At 44.1% G+C, this 22,935-nt stretch overlaps 1 protein-coding gene across 2 annotated transcripts in view; it reads right to left on the reverse strand.

Moving 5' to 3' along the window:
- ZNF652 (zinc finger protein 652) overlaps positions 1–15,349 on the reverse strand; it is a 60,510-nt gene extending 45,161 nt beyond the window's left edge. Inside the window, exon 1 of one of the 2 annotated variants that reach the window (XM_057317922.1) lies at positions 15,176–15,349. The gene's annotated coding sequence lies outside the window, so the exon portion shown is untranslated. The remainder of the gene's footprint in view (positions 1–15,175) is intronic. The other variant, XM_044389292.3, reaches the window with a different exon arrangement.
- Between the last annotated feature and the right edge of the window lie 7,586 nt (positions 15,350–22,935).

The raw sequence follows: 22,935 nt of genomic DNA on the forward strand, positions 1-22,935 counted from the left end.
TACGCAGATCTATACTGTGCAAGTGCGCAGCCAAGGCTTCCGCAGGAACTGCACTCAAGCCGCTTTCTGTGCGCTCTCTAGCCCACACACTACACAGCGGGCTCTGCCGCCTCTGTACGTACAGGTCCACCTACGAGACTGTTATGCAAACATAGTACACACACGTTTACAGCCACACGGTGCGAGCAGACGAACGTTTCAGATCATCTCCATGTGCCATACCGTGAGATGACCAGGATTCTCTTACTCAGTGCTGTGGTGCTGGCGTTACTGTCTAGAGGGGCTGAAGCCTTTCACTGCACAAAAATCGGACGTAAGCACAGGTGATAACCACAGCTCTCACTGTTAAATAAAAACCCACTTTCTTCCCTTCCTGGTTTGCTCCCTCCATCCTAAGTCAGCAACTATCATGTATCCTCAATTCTAAGCCACATATTTTATTGCTTCTGAAACAAGACTGCTACATATTTTCCCTCAGTTCTCAGATGTTACTGATTTTAAGTTTTTATTTTATGGTCAAGTCTATGAAGATCCAAAGGAATCAACTATAGTCTCTGACTGAGGCCCCAAACCTCCTGCTCATTTTTGGCTGTTCCCTCTACCTTACCCCACTGTGTAATGAACCCACAAGTCCTGGGTTTACAAATTGTCCTGTCCTCCCTGTTCCAATTGCTAACACAACCTCCCAGTTCAGGCCCTAATCACCTCATACACAGATTATAAGTTTCTCTGACTCCCTCTTTTAAACCACTTTACACCGAGATCTTCTAAACTACATTTCCCTAAAGAATTTGGAACATGTAACTCCCTAGCTACGAAACCTTTATTGGTTTCTAAAGCCTTAGAATAAAAATACAACTCTTCAGCAGAGCATTCCAAAAGCCCTCCACCATCGGAGCCCCACTTTTTCAGTCTTGGCTCCCAAAGCCCTCTTCTCCTATCTAACATCCTCGTGCTATTTCTCAAACACACCTTGATTTTTTTCCACCTCTAAACCTTTGACTATGTCATTCTTTCCTTCTACCTAAAACATTGCTCCCCTGCCATTCGATTATAAAATCCTAGCCATCTTTCAAGACCTAGCTCAAATGCACCTTCTTCTTGAAGCTTTTCTTGACCACGTTGTTTCCTAGAATGCTTAAGAGGATTTTTTTTTGTTTAGAAAAAAATGTGGCATGTTAATGGAGGGAACACTCAAGAGTTCCACTTATTCTGGGAGGAAAACTGATTTTAAAAAATCCACATCTACTTGATGTTGCCAATTCCTTCCTCCTCTTCCATAAACCAAACAGTTTCAAGGAATGACTCAAATTAATATCACGAGTTTAGATGCCATGGTTTGCCTCAGGAGGGATTCTTTGCATGAGCAAATGTGAGTGAAAGATACCCCGGTACTTCCCTCTCTAGAATGGTATTCTGCCTCACGGCCAGCACCTTCTTCTCAAGAGCCACCTGATACTTAAATTATCTCAGAGCCAACCAGCATAGTAGACTGGTAACTGCCACTCTTGATTAACAGACAAGTTAACTTCCTAGTAAACAAAAGATGGCTTGTCCCATGTTTTCCTGGAGACAGCAACTTGTAACTATATTGGAAGGGGTACCACTGTGCAAGAGTTACACTCATCCACACTACAGATCCTGTTTTTATATGGAACACAGAGGGGTGGGGAAAAAAATCTGCAAGCGTATCTAAAACGGCCTTGGGCAGAACTGTCTGTAAATGCCAAAAGATAACTTTCAAGGTATTAATGTTAAAGATAACTCAAACTTATCTAAGTGGAGATCTAGACACATTATATATGGTGTATACCGTGTATGACTAAAATTAATCTATGAACAGATATTCTAGCTCATTTAAGCATAGAGTTTAAAAGCCTGATTTAGGGGGCGCCTGGGTGGCACAGCAGTTAAGCGTCTGCCTTCGGCTCAGGGCGTGATCCCGGCGTTATGGGATCGAGCCCCACATCAGGCTCCTCCGCTATGAGCCTGCTTCTTCCTCTCCCACTCCCCCTGCTTGTGTTCCCTCTCTCGCTGGCTGTCTCTATCTCTGTCGAATAAATAAATAAAAAAATCTTTTAAAAAAAAATTAAAAAAAAAATTAATAAAAGCCTGATTTAGGATGTCTCCAAATAGAAAAGGGATATTAGTTGAAAACCTAGTGAAATCTGAATGAACTCTGGAGTTGAGAGTAATATACCAATGTTGCTTCTTCAGTTTATGTAATACTTTAACATGGTTAGGTAAGAATTCAACAATCAGGGGAACTGGATGAGGGATATACAAATACTCTTTCTGCAACTTTTCTGTAAACCTCAAGCTATTCCAAAATTAAAAACTTATTTTAAAAAATTTAAAAAGAAGGGCACCTGGCTGGCTTAGTCGGTGGAGCGTACAACTCTTGATCTCGGGGTTCTGAGTTCAAGCCCCACCTTGGGTGTAGAGATTACTTAAAAATAAAATCTTTAAAAAAATCTAAAAAGAGACTTATTGGGATAACACAAATTGAGTTATAATCACTTTATTTATTTTATTTTATTTTTTTAAAAGATTTTATTTTATTTATTCGACAGAGATAGAGACAGCCAGGGAGAGAGGGAACACAAGCAGGGGGAGTGGGAGAGGAAGAAGCAGGCTCATAGCAGAGGAGCCTGATGTGGGGCTTGATCCCATAGCGCTGGGATCACGCCCTGAGCCGAAGGCAGACGCTTAACCGCTGTGCCACCCAGGCGCCCCATAATCACTTTAATTAAAAGATTTTCTTTGAATTAAAAAAGCATGTTGCTTTATCTGTTTATTTTTCTCCAAAGTGAGATTTTTTAAACTGACTTGGTCTTTTTAAGCTTTGATGTTTTTAAACATTCTCAGGTTTACTTGGTAAAGACTATCAATCAGCAAACGGGCTGGGTTTTTTTCAGCAGGATCCATGTGCGAACATGTGTACATACGTTTTGTGGCTTGAATCCCAAACTGGCTAATGCCAAGATACCCTGACTGATCTATGACATGACCTGGCACAGCCGATTATCAAAGTACGGTGTAACCTTCCTTAGAGGGGTTCAGTGCCATGCTTCTAAGTGTGAAGTGTGCATGCTTTTGGACCCAGCCACCTAAGAATTCACCATTAGAAGATAATGCCACAAGCATAAAGTGATGTGTGTACAAAGGCATTCACTGTAGCATTATTCATTATAACAAAAACCCTGAAACCTAAATAAGGGAACACACAGACAATGGAGTACTATGTATCCATCCAGATTATGATATAGATTTATATTAATTAACACAGAAATAAGTCCATGTCGGAAAAAAAAAAGACTAAGGGGCAGGATCATGCCATCTCATTAATGTAAAAACCATGTCCTTACATGTAAGCATATGTACAGTCATACCTAGAGACTCCTCAGGATGGGGTGAGGGTGGGGAAGGAGATACTTTATTTCTTTATATTTTTCTGTAATCCTTAAATAGTTTTAAATAAGCACGTATAATTTTTTAGAAAAATAATAAAGCTATTCTTTTTCATGCGCTATAGGAGCAATTTGTCTCACTCAAAAAAGTCATTAAGGTCAAGTTCCTAAATATGCAATCTTTAAAAAAATAAGTGATCCCTCATTCATGACAGGAAATGGCAAAATATTTGTGATTAAATTTTATAAACTGTAACCCTAGAAAGCTAAGAAATAGTTATATTATAAAAACATCAGACATTAGCCAAAAGATTATAGGTTGTCAATGTTAACAGTAACATTAGCTATGTAATTTTTGCTTCTAGATGTGACACACACCATCACAATATTACGTTTCACTCCCAAAGACAAACTATAGTTATAAATATCGAGTAGTTTCATATGGGTTCTATTTATAAATATGTATGCTGCTTATAGTGTTTTTACTTTAGCTCAGAAGATTGGTCGATAGACTTTTGGTGCAAAAGCAAACACAAATCTGTCCTCTTGCCAAGGATTTCTCTTTCCCTATCAATGAATTTGGGAACCGCAGGAGAGCTTACAGGACACTCAATACTCCCTATTTTATGAGAGACAAGGATACAAGAGGCTCAGAAAAGTTAAAGGGTTCCTTTAAGGTCTAGCTAGCTGACAGCAGAGCTGGGCCTACCACCCAGATTCTGGTCATAAGGCTCAAAAGGAATTATTTCTATACACCTGTTAGAACAGCTAAAATAAAAAATACCGACAATATCAGCTGCTGACAAAGATCCAGAACAACTGGAACTTTCATGTTTTTGGTGAGGATGCAAAAGAGCACACTGACTCTGGAAAACAGACTGACATACATACTACAGTGTGACCCAGCGATCCTGTTCCCAGGGATTCACTCTACAGAAACGAAAATTCACATTCACCCCGAAACCTGTCCGTGAATATTTATGGAGGCTTTGTTCATAATCGCCCAAAAATGGAAACGATCCAAACGTCCTTCAACGGGTGAATGGAAAAACAATCTGTAATCCATCCACATAATGGAATATTACTTGGCAATAAAAAGGAACTGCTGATATACACAAAAACTAGGATGAATCTCAAAGGCATTAAGCCAAAAGAAGTCAGTTTCAAAAGGTAACGTATGGTATGATCCCATTTACAGAACATTCCCCAGAAAAGGATAGGGATGAGCAACAGGTCATCACTTGCCAAGGACACCGTGTGGGGGAGTGTATAAAAGCAAAGAGGCTGCAGCAGCGAGCTTTTTCAGGTGATGGAACTGTTCTCTATCCTGACTGTGGTGGTGGTTACATGAATCTATAACACGTACTGATATTCACAGAATTGTACACACCAAATGTCAATTTTACTGTATGTTAATTTAAAAATTAAAACAAATGACTTACTTAGTCTCTGGTTTCTAAAAGCCAGAAATAGTTAGGGATTTTTAAATTCTCTTTTTTAAACTTTAGTTTTTATTTTTTATTTTTAAAGATTTATTTGAGAGAGCGTGCGTGTGTGCAAGTGAGTGGGAGGAAGGGGCAGAGGGAGAGAGAGAATCCTCAAGCAGATCCCCCACTGAGTCAGAGCCCCACACGGGGCTCCATCTCACAACCCTGAGATCATGACCTGAGCCAAAATCAAGAGTCAGACGCTTAAGTGAGACTAAGCTGCCCCCTAAACTTCAGTTTTTAATAAGTAAAATCAAATGATTGAATGGGTCCTTTCTTATAAAACCTCATTGCCAAGAAAAGAACGTATTTAACTTGGCAAGTTACATAACCTCACTTTGTCTCAATTTCCCTGCTGGTAAAATGGGGTAATAATAATACAGTACCTCAAAGGCTTATATGAGGATTAAATGGCAAAGGCTTTGTAAAGGTTGATAAATAACAAAAATACAGACAGTATATAGAACTCTGGGGACAGAAATGAAAGACAATGCTGACCAAGCAACTTTAAAGTTTTATCCTTCTGGAGAACCAGGTTCTGCTGAGTGCTTTTCTGATAGAGCAGTCTCTGAAACAGTCCAACCCTGGAGTTGGATTTTCACACAGAAGTAAACACTCACTACTGAGTCCTTGGCAGATTTTTATTCTGTAACCATCCTACAGAAGCAAATTATCGTCTAAACCAGGCTCTGTGTTAAAGAAAGTCATATTACAGAGTTAAAAAAAAATCTTTCCACATATTCATTAATCCCCTCAGTTCTACCTACCTTAATAAACAGGTAGACTGTGTGTGTGTGTGTGTGTGTGTGTGTGTGTGTGTGTGTACTAAGCAACAGTAGGTGTACTACCCTCCTGGAATACCATAGTTTAAAACACTAGGGAAAATGAGGATCCAACCTCAACCCTTCTAGCGTTTTTGGTCTTTTAAGAATTCCCTTTCTACATGGAGTAAGGTCATAAATACAATGATTTTCTTCATGTCACATTACTTGGATTTCTACTGCAAACTTACACCTCTAAGCATAGCTTTTAACTTCAGCACTCTCCCAACCCCCACTTAATCCAGTAAGCATTTGCTCAGCATCTACTTCAAGAAAATAATTTTTGTTAAGCACAAAAGGGTGATGTTCACATAGGGTGATTTTCAAACTGTCTGACCCACCCCAATTTTGAAAAATGAAATGGAATAAAAAAAACCACCGACTGCCTCACAACCAGTAAGGGTAAGTACTGTTTCATGAAGTTTTCGTTTCAGTTGTGGGCGGGGGTACGAATGTGAGAGAACACACGTGACCACACGTGCGCGGCTTCTCACTGGGGGTCACGGTCAAAAGGCTGAAGAAAGAGGGCTATAGGAAATTCAATAGATTGAATTTCATTCATCTCAATGGCTTGAGAATTGTCCAATTCTGCAATATTTGGCTTCTGTGGACAAGTCTTTTAATGCTCACTGCAGCACCTGACCTTAGAGACAGAAGTCACCTTCAAAGAAAAAAGATCTAACTTTCCATTTGAGTTGACGAAAAGGTTGAAGAGAGACTGGGAGGCGGAACAAACTGTCTTTTGGATATTGTTATAATACCCGACAAGGTGGAATTGATGCAGAAGTGTATATTCTTTTTTTTTTTTTACGATTTTATTTATTCCTGTATTTATTTGAGAGAGCACGCACGCATGCGCGCAGTGGGGGGAAGGGGAGGGGCAGAGGGAGAAAGAATGAATCTCAAGCCGACTCCCGGACCTTATGACCTAAACCGAAACCAAGAGCCAGACCCTTAACCGACTGAGCCACCTGGGCGCCCCAGAAGTGTATACATTCTTTACCATAACCTGACAAGAAGAAACTAGCCATTTGAAAGTAGAAAATGTTTGTACTATGCATGTATTTTCCAAATTTAATTTAAACATTGTGTCACTTGCCAATATTAACTTCCCACATTATACGAGATTTAAATATATGTTATGTCAAACAACCAAATATTTTCTTTTAGAGAACAAGATACACCTTAGGATCATAAAAATTAAAATGTATCTGCTTTTTTTAAAAAAAGTCTTCACACTGTGTAATATATATAAAGACTTTTTCTTTTTGTGAATAGTCTTGTAGATAAGAACTATCTTCTGAAATAATCTGGTTTTACCCACTAGGAGACTCTAAATAGCCTATTTTTAAAAAAGATGACTAGGAGTGCCTGGCTGGCTCAGTCAGTAGAGCATACGATTCTTAAGACCTGGGGTCATGAGTTCGAGCCCCACGCTGGGGGTAGAGTTTGCGTAATAAAAAAAAAATTTTTTTTTAAAGATGACTTGTCCACTAAAACTTATACTAAAATCAGTTTTCATACTTAAAACCTTATTACAATTTAGACAATTTCCTAGCTATTTCTTCCCTAGACTAGATAAACTAAATATGACTTTCCAGTGCTAACTCTAACAAAGTCAGTGCTAGAAATTGCTGCCTGCCTCATAGCATCGGCTTAGCTAGCTGCTGTAGAGCAGTGTTTCTCAACCTCAGCACAGCTGACGTTTTAGACCAGATCATTCTCTGTTGTGAGGGGCTGTCCTGGTCTCTGACCACTGGATGCCAGTAGCACCCCCCAGGCCCTGCTTGTGTCAATCAAAGATAATCTCCAGACATTGCCCAACGTCTCCTGGAGGCAAAATTGCCCTTGGTTGAGAACCACTGCTTTACAGGTTTGTATTTTAATAATAATTTCCATGTTTGGGCAATAAGAGGGAGAAAATGACAATAGTGCAATTACAGCCAAAAAATGTGACCAAATGCACTTTTCAATAGAAACGATGGCGCCCCAGCAGTGACTACAGTACCTGGACCCGCACGAGCACCTCCCCCTGTCCGGCTGGGTGGCAGGCCCACTGCACTTCACAATATTCCAAACCAGGTTAACTATATTTGAGTAAGTTTCTCCTGCTGCTATTTGTTTAAAACCTTGGGTTTCCAAAAAGTTTAAATATACCAGAGTTATAAAAATATTAAGTAAACATTTTTAATAATTAGCAATGCAAGAAGGATTATTATTTCATTATTATGAAATGAGACAATGAAAGAAATATTTAGCAGTTACAAAGATAAATCTTTCAAGCGATGTAACTATTTTTAAAACTTATTCTGTCACATTTTACCCCTCTTTAAGGATAAAAGTATATAGGGTTTGCTCTCAGGTTGACTTTGGGATTCTCTTAATATTGTAAAAATCCGAGCTAGGTCTTTGAGAATGTACTTAAAAAAAAGAGGGGGGAGTGCCTGGGTGGCTCAGTAGTTAAGCATCTGTCTTTGGTTCAGGGCATGATCCCAGAGTCCTGGGATCAAGCCCCACATGGGGCTCCCTGCTCTACTACGAGTCTGCTTTTTCTTCTCTCACTCGCCCTGCTTGTGTTCCCTCTCTCACTGGCTGTCTCTCTCTCTGTTAAATGAATAAATAAAATCTTAAAAGAAAAAGGGGGGGCTGAAATTATTTTGCCCCACTAAATATTTCAATATTTAATTTGAAATTGGACATTATAATTTTCTTATGGATAAGTTTAGGCATATTTTTTAAACGCAAAAATTATTTAGTGGGTATACATTCACATGGATCAAAAGTTTTAAGTACAGAAGAAAATACAGTGAATAGAGCATCATTACTCATGGTAGCCAAAACCAGAAGTAATCCAAATGTCCATCAGTAGTAGAATGGACAAGTAAATTATAACATATGCATACAACTGAATAGTGTATGAGCAAAACTAATTATTGTTACACATGAAAACGAGTGAATTTTATAAACATAATTTTGAGCTAAGGACACCATACACATATAAGTACATACTGTATTCCACTTACATACAGCTTAGAGATTTTTCCACAGGAATACATAAAGAGTTTCCTCATTCTTTTTTGCAGCTATAAAATTTATTCTACTGCATGAATATACCCTAATTTATTTACCAATTCTATACTGACAGACATTCAGGTTTTTTCCAAACCTCTGTTGAGTTTATTTAGACGAATCTGTATGCTAGAAAGAAAACTGTAGGGCTCTCTACAAAGAGGATCTTTCAGGCGAGGTAACTTCAAATGCCAGTTCTAATACTATATTAATACAGGAAAAGTCCCGGAGCATCAAGGTCACAGTCTTAACAGGAATTGGGGGAAAAAACACAGATTCACCTATACAACTAAGATCACACACACTCTCCTCATCCCCTCAAAAACAAACGAACAAACAAAAAACCCAACACTTCACCATGTGTTTCTATGTTCACAGGCCACAGGCATTACTTTAGATACATTCAAAGGGTACACAGGAAAGGATGAAAACAATTCATAAGGGCCTAGTTATAAATCTCATTTTGTAGGCCACACAGTGTAATTAAGAAGTTTTATTCCATTGAATCTCCAAAACCGAATCACAATTCCAAAGCTGAAAAGTCTCAATTCCAAAGCGGTTAAAGGCTCTATTCTTCACTAGCATGAAAGATAAACACTGTATATCTTTGTGCAGTCCAGCTAAGAGTAAGGACCGTCTGGTGCCACATGCCCAGCAAGATCAAGAAATCAGGCTCTGGAGCCATACTCTGGATCATTTCTATTTCTGTTCTCTTCCAACAATCCCTTCTCACCACACACTGATTGGTTTAGCAAGAAACTGACAGAAGCAACTAGATCTCTGCTAGGCCATTTGACTCTAGTAAACCAGAAAAAATGATAGTTAAAAAAAAAAAAAAAAAAAGCACCCTCCTCCCCAGAAAAAGTTTACTTAGCAAAATGTATTACAGTTGAGGAAAAAAAATATGTAACTCAATCATCTAAATTTTATTTGTTTAGTCAGTCCGGGCTCACATAGCGTACGTGCTCTTATTATTATTATACATTTGGCTGAGATTAAATTTTTTCAAGTGTTCTGCAAAATCTAAGGCAAGTCTAAGACCATTAGTTGCCAATCCCTCTTTATCAGCAATCCAATACTAGTGACTGATTCCATTGATGGGAAAGCCCTAGGTGGCTCCATAATAAAGAAAATAAGGATTAGCAGAGTCCCTTGAGGTAAATCCTAATGCATTACTGATGTGCCTACCTTATCTGAAAAGTCTCTACGTAACTCTTGTGGGTTCACAGACTTATCACAATGATATCCTGCAAAAATGACAGAATAATTTAATTCTACAGAAGCCAAGAAATTCTATTTTAAAAGCTCTCTGCACTGAATAAAACTGTATCCATGCCCTTGAATCTACTTTCCAAAGGAATCAATCTCTTAAACTATGTTTTAAAGAGGAAAAAAAATAGTCATATTTTACCATAAAATTGCCTTAAAACAAGGCTAGGGATACACACACACACAATTTGTAGGTACAGGCCTAATGTGGAGAGTTGATAAAATTTGACAGGTAAGGGGACCTTACTTTTCTTTCCTTCACCCACCAAACCAAAAATGCCTTAGGCACTCAAACTTATAACCCTAATAACTCAAGACCTCAGATGAGCAGGGGCGCCTGGGTTAAGCGTCTGCCTTCGGCTCAGGTCATGATCCCAGAGTCCTGGGATCGAGCCCCGCATGGGGTTCCCCCTGCTCAGCGGGAAGCCTGCTTCTCCCTCTCACACTCCCCTTGCTTGTGTTCCCTCTCTTGCTGTCTCTGTCAAATAAATAAATAAAATCTTAAAAACAAACAAACAAACAAAAAAACCCCACCTCAGATGAGCAATGGGAATTCTTTAGGAGAAAACGTTCATAAGAGTTTTTTCAAATCAAACATAACTTCTATATAAACAAACAGATTAACTAAAATAAGCATCTGAGGTCTTCACTGATTCTACCAAGCACTTTATGGCGTTCATTAACCCTGAAAATTTACACAAGGCTTCGCACGTGATTCAACTCTGGACACAGAACTCATTGAGACACGTCAATGTCCTAAAACACCCCTTTCACCACACAAGCTTTGAATAGGCTTGAAACAAGCACAGCCTGTGGGTAGCACTGCAGAATCCGGAGCTAAGTGTTACTGTCTCCACCACGTTCAGCCAGCCGTAGCGCAACAAACCAAAGTTCCAATAAGCACGCTGCACCTGCAAGACTTAGGTATGCTCCAAGACAAATATTTGCAATTTTTTTTCATCCCAAATCTGCACAAATGAAAGTATGCAGATCACAGCACCAGCCCTCCCATCAGCCAGAAGGATCTCTCTTTCCCACATCAGCCGTGTCCTACCACTTACTGAGTCCTGAAAACGGACATGTGCCAGGCACTGTGCCAGCAGCTTGCTATGTTATCTCTAATCCTTAAAACAAATCCCATTCTACTGTTGAGGTAAGTGAGGCCAGAGAGGTCAAGGTGATTTGCCCAACGCCCTAAAGCCAGTAACTGGGGGGAGCGGATTCCAATCTTGTTCGGCCAGGCTCCAAGGGACCACCTCCCTGATCTTCCTTCAGCTAAATGCACTAACGGCAACACAGTTTCCCTCTATCAAAGTAAATTCAAGCGCTAACGGTCAGAAATGTGACAACAGGCCAAGGAGACTATCCTACCTAAAACGGGAGCACAAGATCCAAGAGTTCCCCGCAAGGAAATGCAGTCACCTCCTTGAGAATAACTAGTTCCAAAGGCTACGGTTCAAAATAGAAGAGAATTCACAGGGGTTTTTGTTGTTGTTGTTGTTGGCTGTCTCTTAACCGACTTTTTACAACAAGGGAAATGAAACTCAAGAGTATAGGCACATTTTTTGGGTGAAATTATCTAAAACCCTTGAGGAAAGGGTGATTTTTTTTTTCTTTTAACAGTTCACTTTCATGGTTTACTTTTGCAGACATTCAAAAACAAAATCACATCAGTAGCATTACTAATCAACTTTTTTCGACAGACTTGAAAAGTATTTTCTTACCACACTACAAGATTACTTCCCATACTTTGAGCAGAAATGGAAACAGCTCTGGGCGGCACGAATCAGATCTTGAGGCCACAGTCGCAGAAAGTAGGTGCTGTTTCCCCTGAGTAGGAGCCGCTGATCTGAACCGTCCTAAGGGAAGGGTGTCTGAGGAACAGTGCTGAAGAAACTCAAGCAAGCTGTTTGTATTAACGAGGGAGCTGCAGGCACTATTACTCCGTGTTCCGCTGCCGTGCGATTGTTTTCCGGCTCCCAGGCTCTGAGTCTGCCTGGCAGAATGCTGTTCTCACAGCCATACGGGTTATGTGATCAGCTGCTCTGTGGCGTGTGGGTGTTTAACTAGGTAAGTGACTGGTTCGAAGAGGTTCTGCGATATTAAATCAAGGAAGCACACTGTCCCCTGAGATTTTAGTGATCTGCCACCGTACCACGCTGACAAAGTAACATACTTGCAACTTTGAAATGGTTTAGGTTTAGGATAGGCAAATAATTTCCGACAGTAAAGCTCCAGGCATGACATGAACAAAAAATATAACCTGTAATACAAGCCACTTCAAGCATGTTTATTAGATAATAAAAAATGCAATATTTGCCATCTCAGCATGCTTTCGAACTTCACAGGGCGCGCGGCATAATTATTAGAATAAATGCTGGTCTTCAGGTGTGTAGGACAGGTTCCGTGTGAGATTCCAAGGCCCCCTTGCCTTCCAAAAAATACGTTAATACCACCAATTGCTTAGCCTTTCAGAACCCCAAAGATGTCCAAAAAAACAAACAAACAAACAAACAAAAAGGTCTCAAAGGATTCCTTAAGTAAAAAATATTGTCAGAATTGTGAGCTCCTGGAGAGCTGGGGGCTATGTTTCTTGAATGTCACTGCCCATCACAACAATATCACAAGTAGAATAAATCTCCCTTGGTTGAAATATAATCAAGAGGCAAAAAGCTGGATGCAGAGTGATTTAAACAAGAATAGCCGATATTTATCCCCTGCTTGTTGATAGAATAGTGCAACGTTCATCCCTTGTTCTAAATTCTAAACACGGAGACTGAATTCCCTAACTGCAATTAAGATCCTTCCATTAAAACAAAACTTTAAAACGGATGATTCTGATGACAATGTCGCCCTGAATAAAGACAAGAAATCATATTTAAGGGGTGCCTGGGTGGCACAGTGGTTAAGCGTCTGCCTTCGGCTCAGGGCGTGATCCCGGCGTTATGGGATCGAGCCCCGCATCAGGCTCCTCTGCTATATGAGCCTGCTTCTTCCTCTCCCACTCCCCCTGCTTGTGTTCCCTCTCTCGCTGGCTGTCTCTATTGCTGTCGAATAAATAAATAAAATCTTAAAAAAAAAAAAGAAATCATATTTAATAAAGTTGAAAAAATCTGCACACAGCAGGTGCTCTACTATGGGAATGCTAAAGCCGTCTTTTTAAGAAATCAAATCAACCTCCATCAACACATCACGGATAGGCATCACGAAACAGACCACTGACTCTGCTGTGGAAATCTGCTAGGTTTAGAAAACAGTGCAAGAAACAGACATCATCAGCTGGTCAAATTCAGACAAATTATTTTGACTCCAGTTTTAACTTTTTCTGAAATTCTCACATACATCTCATTTTTACAGGAAGACAGGAAATGATACCTTACAAACACCTAACCCACTGTAATCAAAGAACAAAACAGGAGGATACATATATGATCTACTTTGTTGCTTACTGCTCAGGACCAAAGTACTGTAATGCCAATTCTTAAGAAAACAAAACCAAACACAAAACTCAAGTTCCTTTCACTTTTGCATAATATAGATCTCAACCTGACCGTCCCAGGACTAGCTTCAATTGCATACAAAAATTAAGAGTCTCTTTCACTAAGAAGAGGACCCTAAAAGCTTCCATGATCCCAAAGAAAGGTTAAGAACCACTGAAGCAGACATTCCCAGAATCACTAAAACGCAGAGGTGAACATTTTAAACAAAACTGTATTAAAGGCAGTATCTATCTGAGTACATGTGCACGGTCCTGACACAGGCAACCAACCTGCTTGCCAGTCCTGACCATCACTGCAGCGGACCACTCTCAAATCAGCCCCAGGCGGGAACATCCCCTGCCTTCCGCGCGCGCACACATGCCAGCCACAGCAGTTCTTCATTCCTTAAGCATACACATGTTGTCAACAAAGCATGTGCAAGTTGCCATTCCCAGAACAATACAGGCCTGGCCATCTCTGGAAAAAAAAAATACACATTCTTCCCAAAACATGACCCTATTTATTCACTATGCCTTGACGATCGACCTTAAATATTAAAACAAAATAATGAAATGCCCACGCACATGTATCTAATCAACTGAAGAAAAAAGCATCACCCAGGTATTACTGAGGGTACAACGGGAGATGCAGATCAGGAAAACACTGTGATAACGATGCTTGAACGTGGGGACAATCAAAGACTCACGCAGGAACATCCTGAGAACGTGGTTGTGGAAAGAACCCTTCTCCAAAAGCAAAAGCACATTCCTTTGATTGGCACAAGCCATTCCTGACAATGGATCCGCAATGACAGGGGCTGCTCTGGCAATCAGGAAGTGTGTGTGTGTGTGTGTGTGTGTGTGTGTATGTGTTGTGGGGGAGGGATGTACTAAATGTGATCAAAGACTGCCCTTTTCAAAGAAGAGCATATGGGATCTCGAATCGTGAAGACAGACTTCGAGGGTGAGGCAGGGGCATTTACCATTTCTACAGGAGACATCCCTCGACAATGAACATGTTATGTGCAGATGTAACGGGGGTGTCACTACCTTTAGTGTCTCCCATCTAAGAATCTTAAGTAGAGCCTGATTGGAGGGGAGGAGGAGGTGGGGGTGGAGAAAGGTCTGCATAACCCTCTGGGGTGAGTGGTGGGCGGGTGTACACTGGATGCATTTTATCTCGGGCGGCACAATACTCCCAGGGGTTGGAGGTTTGGGCGCAACCGCAGGGCCGGGGAGGCAATGGGTGCAAGCCACCAGCTGCAGGGCAGGGGAATGCTCGCAGGAGGACCGGTGCAAACCTCCCTCGGCCCGCTAACCCAGGCAACCCCAGCCTCCCCTCGGGCCTCGGGGCGAGCGGGCTCTCTGCAAAACTGGAGCCCGGCGCGGGTCCGGGAGCGAGGGGGCGAAGGAGCAGAAGCGGGCGCCCCCGGCCCGAGCTCGCGGCCAGAGGAGCGCAGCGCCCCGGGCCTCCCCGCCGGATGGGGGCTGCTCCGGCCTAGTGCACGCAGCTGCCTCGGCGAAGGGTTAACCCGGCACCCGAGCCCCGGCCGGCCCGGCGGGCGGCGGAGAGGAAGGGCTGCTGCAAGGGGCGCAGCCGCGACTGTGGCGTGTGCGTGGGGGGCAGGGGCCCCTACTCACCCTGGCCGGCCGCCTCCGCCTCCGCCGCCCCGACCGCCGCCTCGGCGGTCCATCCCTGCGGCGGGGGGCCTGTAGCCGCGGCGCTCGAGTAACAACCGCCGGCCGGGCCGGCCCCTCCCCCCAGCCCAACGTCTGTCCTCAGGGCCGCTCCGCAGACCCGGCCTCGGCCGCCGCCGCCGCCGCCGCCGCAGAGCTACGTGGCCGCCGCTCCGACGTCTCGCGACTCCCTTCCGAGCGCGCGAGGGCGAGCGGGGCCGGCGGGGCGGGCGGCGCGCGGGGAGGGAGGCAGGGGAGGGGGTGTGCGTGTGTGGTTGTGTGTGCGGAGCCGGGGGCAGGGAGGGAGGGCGAGCGGCGGCGAGAGCGCGCGCGCGCCCGCGGCCCCGTCCCTCGCCCGTCCCCCCCCCCCCCCCCCGCCCAACGGGGAGCCGACACCTCCCTCCGCCCGCCCCCCTGGCATCCCGGCCGCTGGGCGCGGCGGCGCGCATGCGCAGCCCCTCGGGCCGGCGCTGGCGCACCTTTTCTCCCCGCTGCCACAATGTGAGCGCCCCGCCGCCCAGATAACCGCCGACTCCCGCTCCACCCCCGCCCTCCCCCACTCCGCCCACTGCCGAGCGCCCAGGTAAAGGCGTGTACTGCGCGTGCGCACCGCCCTCCGTGGGTCTGGGGGCGTGGTTGCTGAAAGGAAGCCAAAACGCAGAGTGGGAGGGAGCTTGGGGCGGAGGGTGTGAGCCTCCCCGAAGTAGGGGCGGGTTGGGATTGAGGAAAGGTAAAGTGAAGAAGGGGGGCCGAAGTAGGAAAGTGGGCCCAAGTGAGATTTAGAAGTAAAGGAGCCTTTGACTTATGAAATAAAAATTTTTAAAAATCTTGGCTGGCCTCTGTTCCTGGAGGGTAAGGTCAGTGACAGAAGACAGAAATAAAGGAGGCAAAATATAAGCAGTCGTGGTCATTCACCAGATAAATGGGACAGCTAATAAAACCTGGAGAAATTTAGAGATTGCCAGAATGGTCAGAAAAACAAATTTAGAGCCGCGTTTGTTCTGTGGCCAGGAACAGGGAAGGGGATGTGTGTGTGCTTGAGACATTGAACTACTGCAAGAAAGGAAGCCTCCATTGCAAGTATTACAGCATTATGACTAATTAGCTATTAATCATTAATATAATTAATGGTACTATTAGCTAACAAGGTAGCATTTATCCGTGTTCCGAGCCAAGAGAGGGTGTCTGTAATTGCGAGTGCTTGGCGTACAGACAGGGGAAGTGAGGCAGGCAAGGTGAAGGCCTAGGGAGGAGAGGCCCAAAGACAGCAACTTGGAGGGTCAGGATGACCCTTTCCCACCATCACCCAAACTTCCCTGATGTTTCCCAAATCTTATCTCCATTGGAGCTCCTCATTCTCCTTCCATTATGAAAAACACACTAAACAAATGTCTTTACATTAAGACCTACCTTACACATTTTTCAATATGGATGCAACTACTTCTCTCCAAAATAGCCACCCCTTCCACCCTCCCCCCGAAAAAAAAAATCCCTATAACAAGTAAAATGACCTCAATCTGGGATAGGGTTAGGGAAGAGATTGAAACTTGATACACAAAAGGGTTCCAGGGCTAGCTCTGTCCTTGGCCCCTTCCGAAAACAGATGCTTGGTCTTTATTATACTTGGACTCCGCACTCCAGGGAGTGTAATTTGGCACCTTTGGGTTGTGTTCCTCAGTAGTGAGTGTCTTCAGTGGATAAACACTAAGATGACATCATAATTCAGCAGGTAGAGAGAAAATCTTCAGGCAGAGCAGGAGGAAATAAGAATGCACAAGTAAGAAAAGGTAAGACTTAGGGGCACCGGGCTGGCCCAGTTGGTGGAGCATGGGACTCTCGATCTCAGGGTTGTAAGTTTGAGCCCACCTTGGGTGTAGAGATTACTTTAAATAAATAAAATAAAATAGAATAAAATAGAATAAAATAAAATAAAATAAAATAAAATAGAATAGAATAAAAAACACTTAAATTTAATATAAGAAAGAACTTGGCCTCCACGGGGGCTGGTGAGCCCAGAACATCTGACTGAGACGTCTAGTTTGGCCCTTCTAGGACATTTAATCCATTCCCTACTCTGCCTGTCAGGGCAATCCAGCTTGGAAGACTGGTGTGCAGAGCGATGGCTAAAGAAGCAGGTAGCCTTCCAAGTGTCTATGACCCTCCACCCATAGGCCAGCTCTCTGAAGGGCTCCTAGTACTTAGAATAGTCATCGTATTACCTTCCACTGGAGGAGTGCTTTATGGTTTCTGCAGGGAGGTTATGTCCCTTATCTCATGAGATCTTCCAACAACCCTGTGAGGCAGGCAGGACAGGTATTATTCCCAATGAAGGAAATTTGGGCCAAGGAATGTTTAATGGCCCAGTCGATCATTCAACCCAGAAAACAATGGAGGGTTTGACTCTGAAAGGCTGCTACTTATTCCTGTGGGTAAAAACAGGTAGCCTTGGCATGTGATTGGGAATAATTTTAATATTCACTTTTACATCTGCATCTCCTTTCTTTCATGTGTTTTCCCCCTTTTCTTCTCTCCAGGATCCTAGCACTTGCCCCTGTGTGTCTGAAGCCTTGGGGACCAGTACTTTGGAAGGACTTGAGCCGCAGGGCTAGCAAGAAGATCCCAGTTGCTCTGCTTTCTCTTAACTCTTCCCTTTCATGTATTTACCCTCCTTCTGTGGGTAGTGACTCACAGAAGTGACCAATGTCCCCTCTCGACATGTCAAAAGAGGAGGACATCTGCTCTTAGCCAGACTGCTAAGCCCAGGCCCCTCTTCTTCGACTGCTGGCATTACAGCTGAAACTCAATGCAAGCACCATTTAGCACCCACATCTGGTCTTACTGGAAGATCGGGCTTTTGTCATCCTTGTTTCCTGGCCTTGGATAGTTCTTCACTAACTTCTTCATTAAGGGAGTGGACAAAACCCAGTAGAAGCCATTTTCTTTCTTTCTTTCTTTTTTTTTTTTAAGATTTTATTTATTTATTCAACAGAGATAGAGACAGCCAGTGAGAGAGGGAACACAAGCAGGGGGAGTGGGAGAGGAAGAAGCAGGCTCACAGGGAGGAGCCTGATGTGGGGCTCGATCCCATAACGCGGGGATCATGCCCTGAGCTGAAGGCAGACGCTCAACCGCTGTGCCACCCAGGCGCCCCCATTTTCTTAAAACGATTTTATTTATTTATTTATTTGTTTGACAGAGAGAGAGAGAGGGACAGAGCATGAGCCAGGGGGAGTGGCAGAGAGAGAGGGAGAAGCAGACTCCTCATTGAGCAAGGAGCCTAGCACGGGGCTCAATCCAGGAACCTCGTGATCATGACCTGAGCCAAAGGCAGCCACTTAACTGACTGAGCCATCCAGGCGCCCCATAGAAGCCATTAAAAAAAAAAAAAAAGGTTTAGTACACACACACACACACACACACACACACACACACAGAGGAATATTACTCAGCCATCAAAAAGATTGAGATCTTGCCATTTATAACAACAAGGAAGGACCTAGAGGGTATTATGCTAAGTGAACAAAGTCAGAGAAAGACAAATACCATACGATATCAGTTAGAACAAATGAATAAACACACAAACAAAAAAACAGAATCGGACCTACAAATGCAGAGAACAAACTGATGGTTGCCAGAGGGGAAAAAACGTGGGGATGGACACAATGGGGAGAGGGAAGCGGGAGGTACAGGCTCCCAGTGATGGAATGAGTAAGTCACAGGACTAAAAGGCACAGCAGAGGGAATCTAGTCAATGATGTTGTGATAGGATTGTATGGTGACAGGTGACAGCTACACTCGTGGTGAGCGCAGCATAAGGTAGAGAGAGGCTGAATGGCCATGTTGTACACCGAAACTAATGTAACATTGTTTGTCAACTACACTCAAACAATAAATAAATAGTTTTAGTATAAAAAGGTCTGCACACTTTGACAGTTCTGAAAACCTTCAAAGACTTCACTTAAACAGCAGCAGACATATCTGGTTCTTGAACAGCCTCATGCGAGCTCCCAGTTCACTGCATTTCCTCACTCCCCAAGCTTCCAGGAATGTACCCGCAGTTACTGATAGTTCTTACCACCTCTACTTAAATAGGGGCGGTGGCTGTGGCTCCCTGTCCCCTCATTAATATAACCTGGTCCCAGCACAGCAGACTTGGGGCCGGGGCCCTGGTCATGGGCTCAGGTTTTCACTTGTGGTGCTGCAACCTTTGCTCAATCCCTTTACCTTTGAGACTTTGTAAAAAGACTGGGATTATCCGGTTCTTAGAGTCTTCCAGATCTGATACCTAGGATTCTATTCTAGAAAGTTGACATGGTTCACTAATATCTTACAATGCCATTCCTTTGCTAAGAATCACTACCCAGTTCCTGTCTACAGGAACCCTTCCTTCAAGAAGCTGCCCCCTTTACAGAATGGGTAAAGCTGGCCTGGACTCTCCTGTTTTATTCACTTTTTCTCTAAGTGACGGTGTTCAGAGGTCTTTCAGAAAGCTGGACTGTTGGCTTTTCTGCCATAGGGCTGGCACGCATATGTGCCCTCATGCAGTGTGTATGTATGTTTATGTCCAATCTTAAAGGGATGTGGGCCAAGGGCACTTGCACTCTGTGGCCCCTCACCTCCCACCACACCTGTTCCAGTGTCCCTCGGAGCAAAGCTGGGTTTCAGCTGCAACATGGCCTGGGGCCATCATTGGGCTCACAGCCCCCTGCAGCTATGGTCTCTGTACATCAGAATGCATTTTATAATTATTTTTTAAATATATAGATATTTATAAGATTTTATTTATTTATTTGTTTGTCAGAGAGAGAGAGAGCACACACAAGCAGGGGGAGCGGCAGGCAGAGGGAGAAGCAGATCGATCCCGATGTGAGGATCGATCCCAGGACCCCGGGATCATGACCAGAGCCAAAGGCAGACACCCAACCAACTGAGCCACCCAGGCTCCCCTCCCCCCGCTGCCCCCCCCCTTTTTTTTTAAAACAACAAATAAGAACACAGTCTGGCTTTTGTCCGGACTTTGTGACACTGTGCCGCAGCCCTTTGCTGGATACCATACAAAGCAAATTAAGCAGATGTGGTCTCTGCTCTCTGGAAGTTTGGACTTACATGGACTGCCACAATTCTGACAAACACAAAAGGACAAAGTGATTCACAGTCAATTCATATATGCCAATAAATAAATGAGTTAAATAGATAAGGAAAGCCATGTTTACCTGATCGACTAATTTTTTTTTGATCTATTAGTAGTGAGGGCCATGTGAATGAGGCTAAGGTCTTCAGCCAGTCCCGTCTCTGCCTCCTTGCTTTGCACACGGAAAAACACTAGTTGTCCTGCACGCTTGTTGGGCTCCTTGTCTTCAACATTGTGCCAACGTTCCCGGAACATCTACCAAGTGTCACACAAGGGCGGTTATCAAGAACCATCATTATGAAATCTCCTCTGTCCTTAAGAGACATCTTCAACCCTTTTCTTAAAGCAAACCGTTGCAATAGCTTCCATCCGCTCTGCCTCTACCATCTCTACGGACCGGAAAAGGACAGATCAACTCAGTGCCCATCCTATTGGTAGAGGGCCTGAGATCCATCTTTATCCATGCAAGACAGCCAGTTAGGACAGCACGGCGGTGGGTTGGGAATTTGAGGGACATTGGTACCATTCCAGAGAAGCGAGGCCCCTGCCCCACCTGCAACAGCTTAGCTTCCGTGTATCTAAGCAAAGGCAGAGAGGACCCTGGCGTTAGGGAATGTGGGCAGCTGAGGGCAGGAACCCCCGCAGAACACCCTCTGATCCCGAACTATAGCAGCCCAATACCGCCCCTGGGGCTTCTGCCTCAGGGTCTGTCTCCAGCAGAGTGATCTAAGTCAGTTGGGTCCCAATTGTGTTTGAGTCTTTAAAGAGGCTCGCAGATTCTTTTAGGCAGCATGCTTAATTGTTGTCTGTAATTGATGTGACATATGCCCCAGAGGCATGCACCGAGGGCCAATTGAAATGATGGTTTTTTTAAAAATTGAAATTAATTAATTAAAGAAGGCAGCTGTGCTGGGCTGTGAGTTAGTGCCAAACTCCGTAACCCTAAACCAGCTAACCCACCCAACCGGCCTCACCACCTGAGGAACAATCCCGAGGTTCTCAGGGAGGTGGGATGGGAGACCCTGGATGTAGTGCGGGAAGCGCGGGCTGCAAGGGGGAAGTTGAGGGGTGGATGTAGGGGGGAGGGGGACCCTCTCCTAACTTTCATAACTCCCCAAAATTTTGGCTCTTGAGAACTGTTTGGGTGCCAAAAGAAGTGTGTTAGGGGGCTAGGGAACTGCAGGAAAGGGACAGCAAGGTCCAAGGAGGTATGTGAGATTATGGGGAGGGGCAGTCAAGGGGCAAGAGGGTGTTCGGGGCTGGGGTGGGATGGGAGCAGGAGCCGTTGGCAGCCCCGAAGCAAGATGGACCTGCTCAGGTGAGGACTAGGAAGACTGGGGGTGGAGAGGACCCTGTGGGCGGAGCTCAGAGGAGGTGGAGCCCGGGTGTGGGGGCGAGAACATGTCGCCTGGGGCCTCTGGCATTCAGAGGAGGTATTAATTAAACCCCTGACCTGAGATGGTTAACAAAGCTGTGGCAGCTTTTCATTTGAGTTGAGTTAATAACAATAATAACAATAATAATAACAATTAACGATAATGAGACCTTATCTGCAGCAAGTTATTCCTAGAGCTTTGTAGGCATTAAGTCATTAATTCCCCTGGCCCCTCGGGCCACCTTTTTCTAGAAGTAATGGGAGTGCAAGAGGACACAGACAATCCTTGTGCCTTTCTGCTTGTTGCCATTGGCTAGGTGGGTTAGTTCATTTACAGAAACTCCAGGATTCTTGAGGGCTTCATAAACTGTTACAAGCTTTTGCATTTACTTAAAAATGATGTGTAAACGGGATGAGTACAGAAATGTAGAACTCGGTCACCACAAATACCTCAACAGCTGCGAAAACTCAAATCCCACGTGAGAGCACCAGGTTGAACAGTGTGCCACAGTGGAGAGTGACCTGGAGGTGACCAGGAAGTGACCTGGAAGTGACCAGTGACCATGTGCGAAGCCCTAACTAGTGGCAAGGCTGAGCCTCAGTTGCAAACAAGGTAAATCGGAGGACTTCAGGTGGCTCCCCTCCACGGACCAAGGAGGGAAATTTAGAGCGAAATCTCAAAGCCAGTGAAAAGAGGGAATTATTCTACATTGAGGGGGATCACGTGGGATGAAGCCTGGGAACCAAAGCCTTGAGAAAACCTGAGTGCCAACAATGACCAGCCTTGTAGATTTCCAGGGTTGTTTCATTTTATGTTTTACAGCACAGTGAGTACAACAAATTATATGCACTCAGTCCAAGGACAAGCTTTCATCTGCATCCCGTAGACCGTGAGTGTCATCATCCTTATCCTAGTCAAGATCAAAGACAATTAGAGCATGCATTGGGTAGGCCATTTTTAAACAAAAAATCTCAATATGCTTAGACAAGGCATGCCGGTGGTCCTTAGGTCACAGCGGTAGGAAGGATGATTCTCCCCATTAATAAAGAAGGCACATGAGATCCAGAGCAGGAGCTGAGCTTGTCTGAACCTCAGAGTTGAGCAGCAGAAGACTCAGTCATGGTTTGTGACTGTGAAATAAGAGGGACCAGACCTCACTCTCCTGACCCTTGCCATCTTTCCAGAACCATGGCCTTCCTTCCCTTCTCTGTGTCACT

This window comes from Ursus arctos, unplaced genomic scaffold (genome assembly GCF_023065955.2).
Source record: "Ursus arctos isolate Adak ecotype North America unplaced genomic scaffold, UrsArc2.0 scaffold_24, whole genome shotgun sequence".
Lineage (NCBI taxonomy): Eukaryota > Metazoa > Chordata > Mammalia > Carnivora > Ursidae > Ursus > Ursus arctos.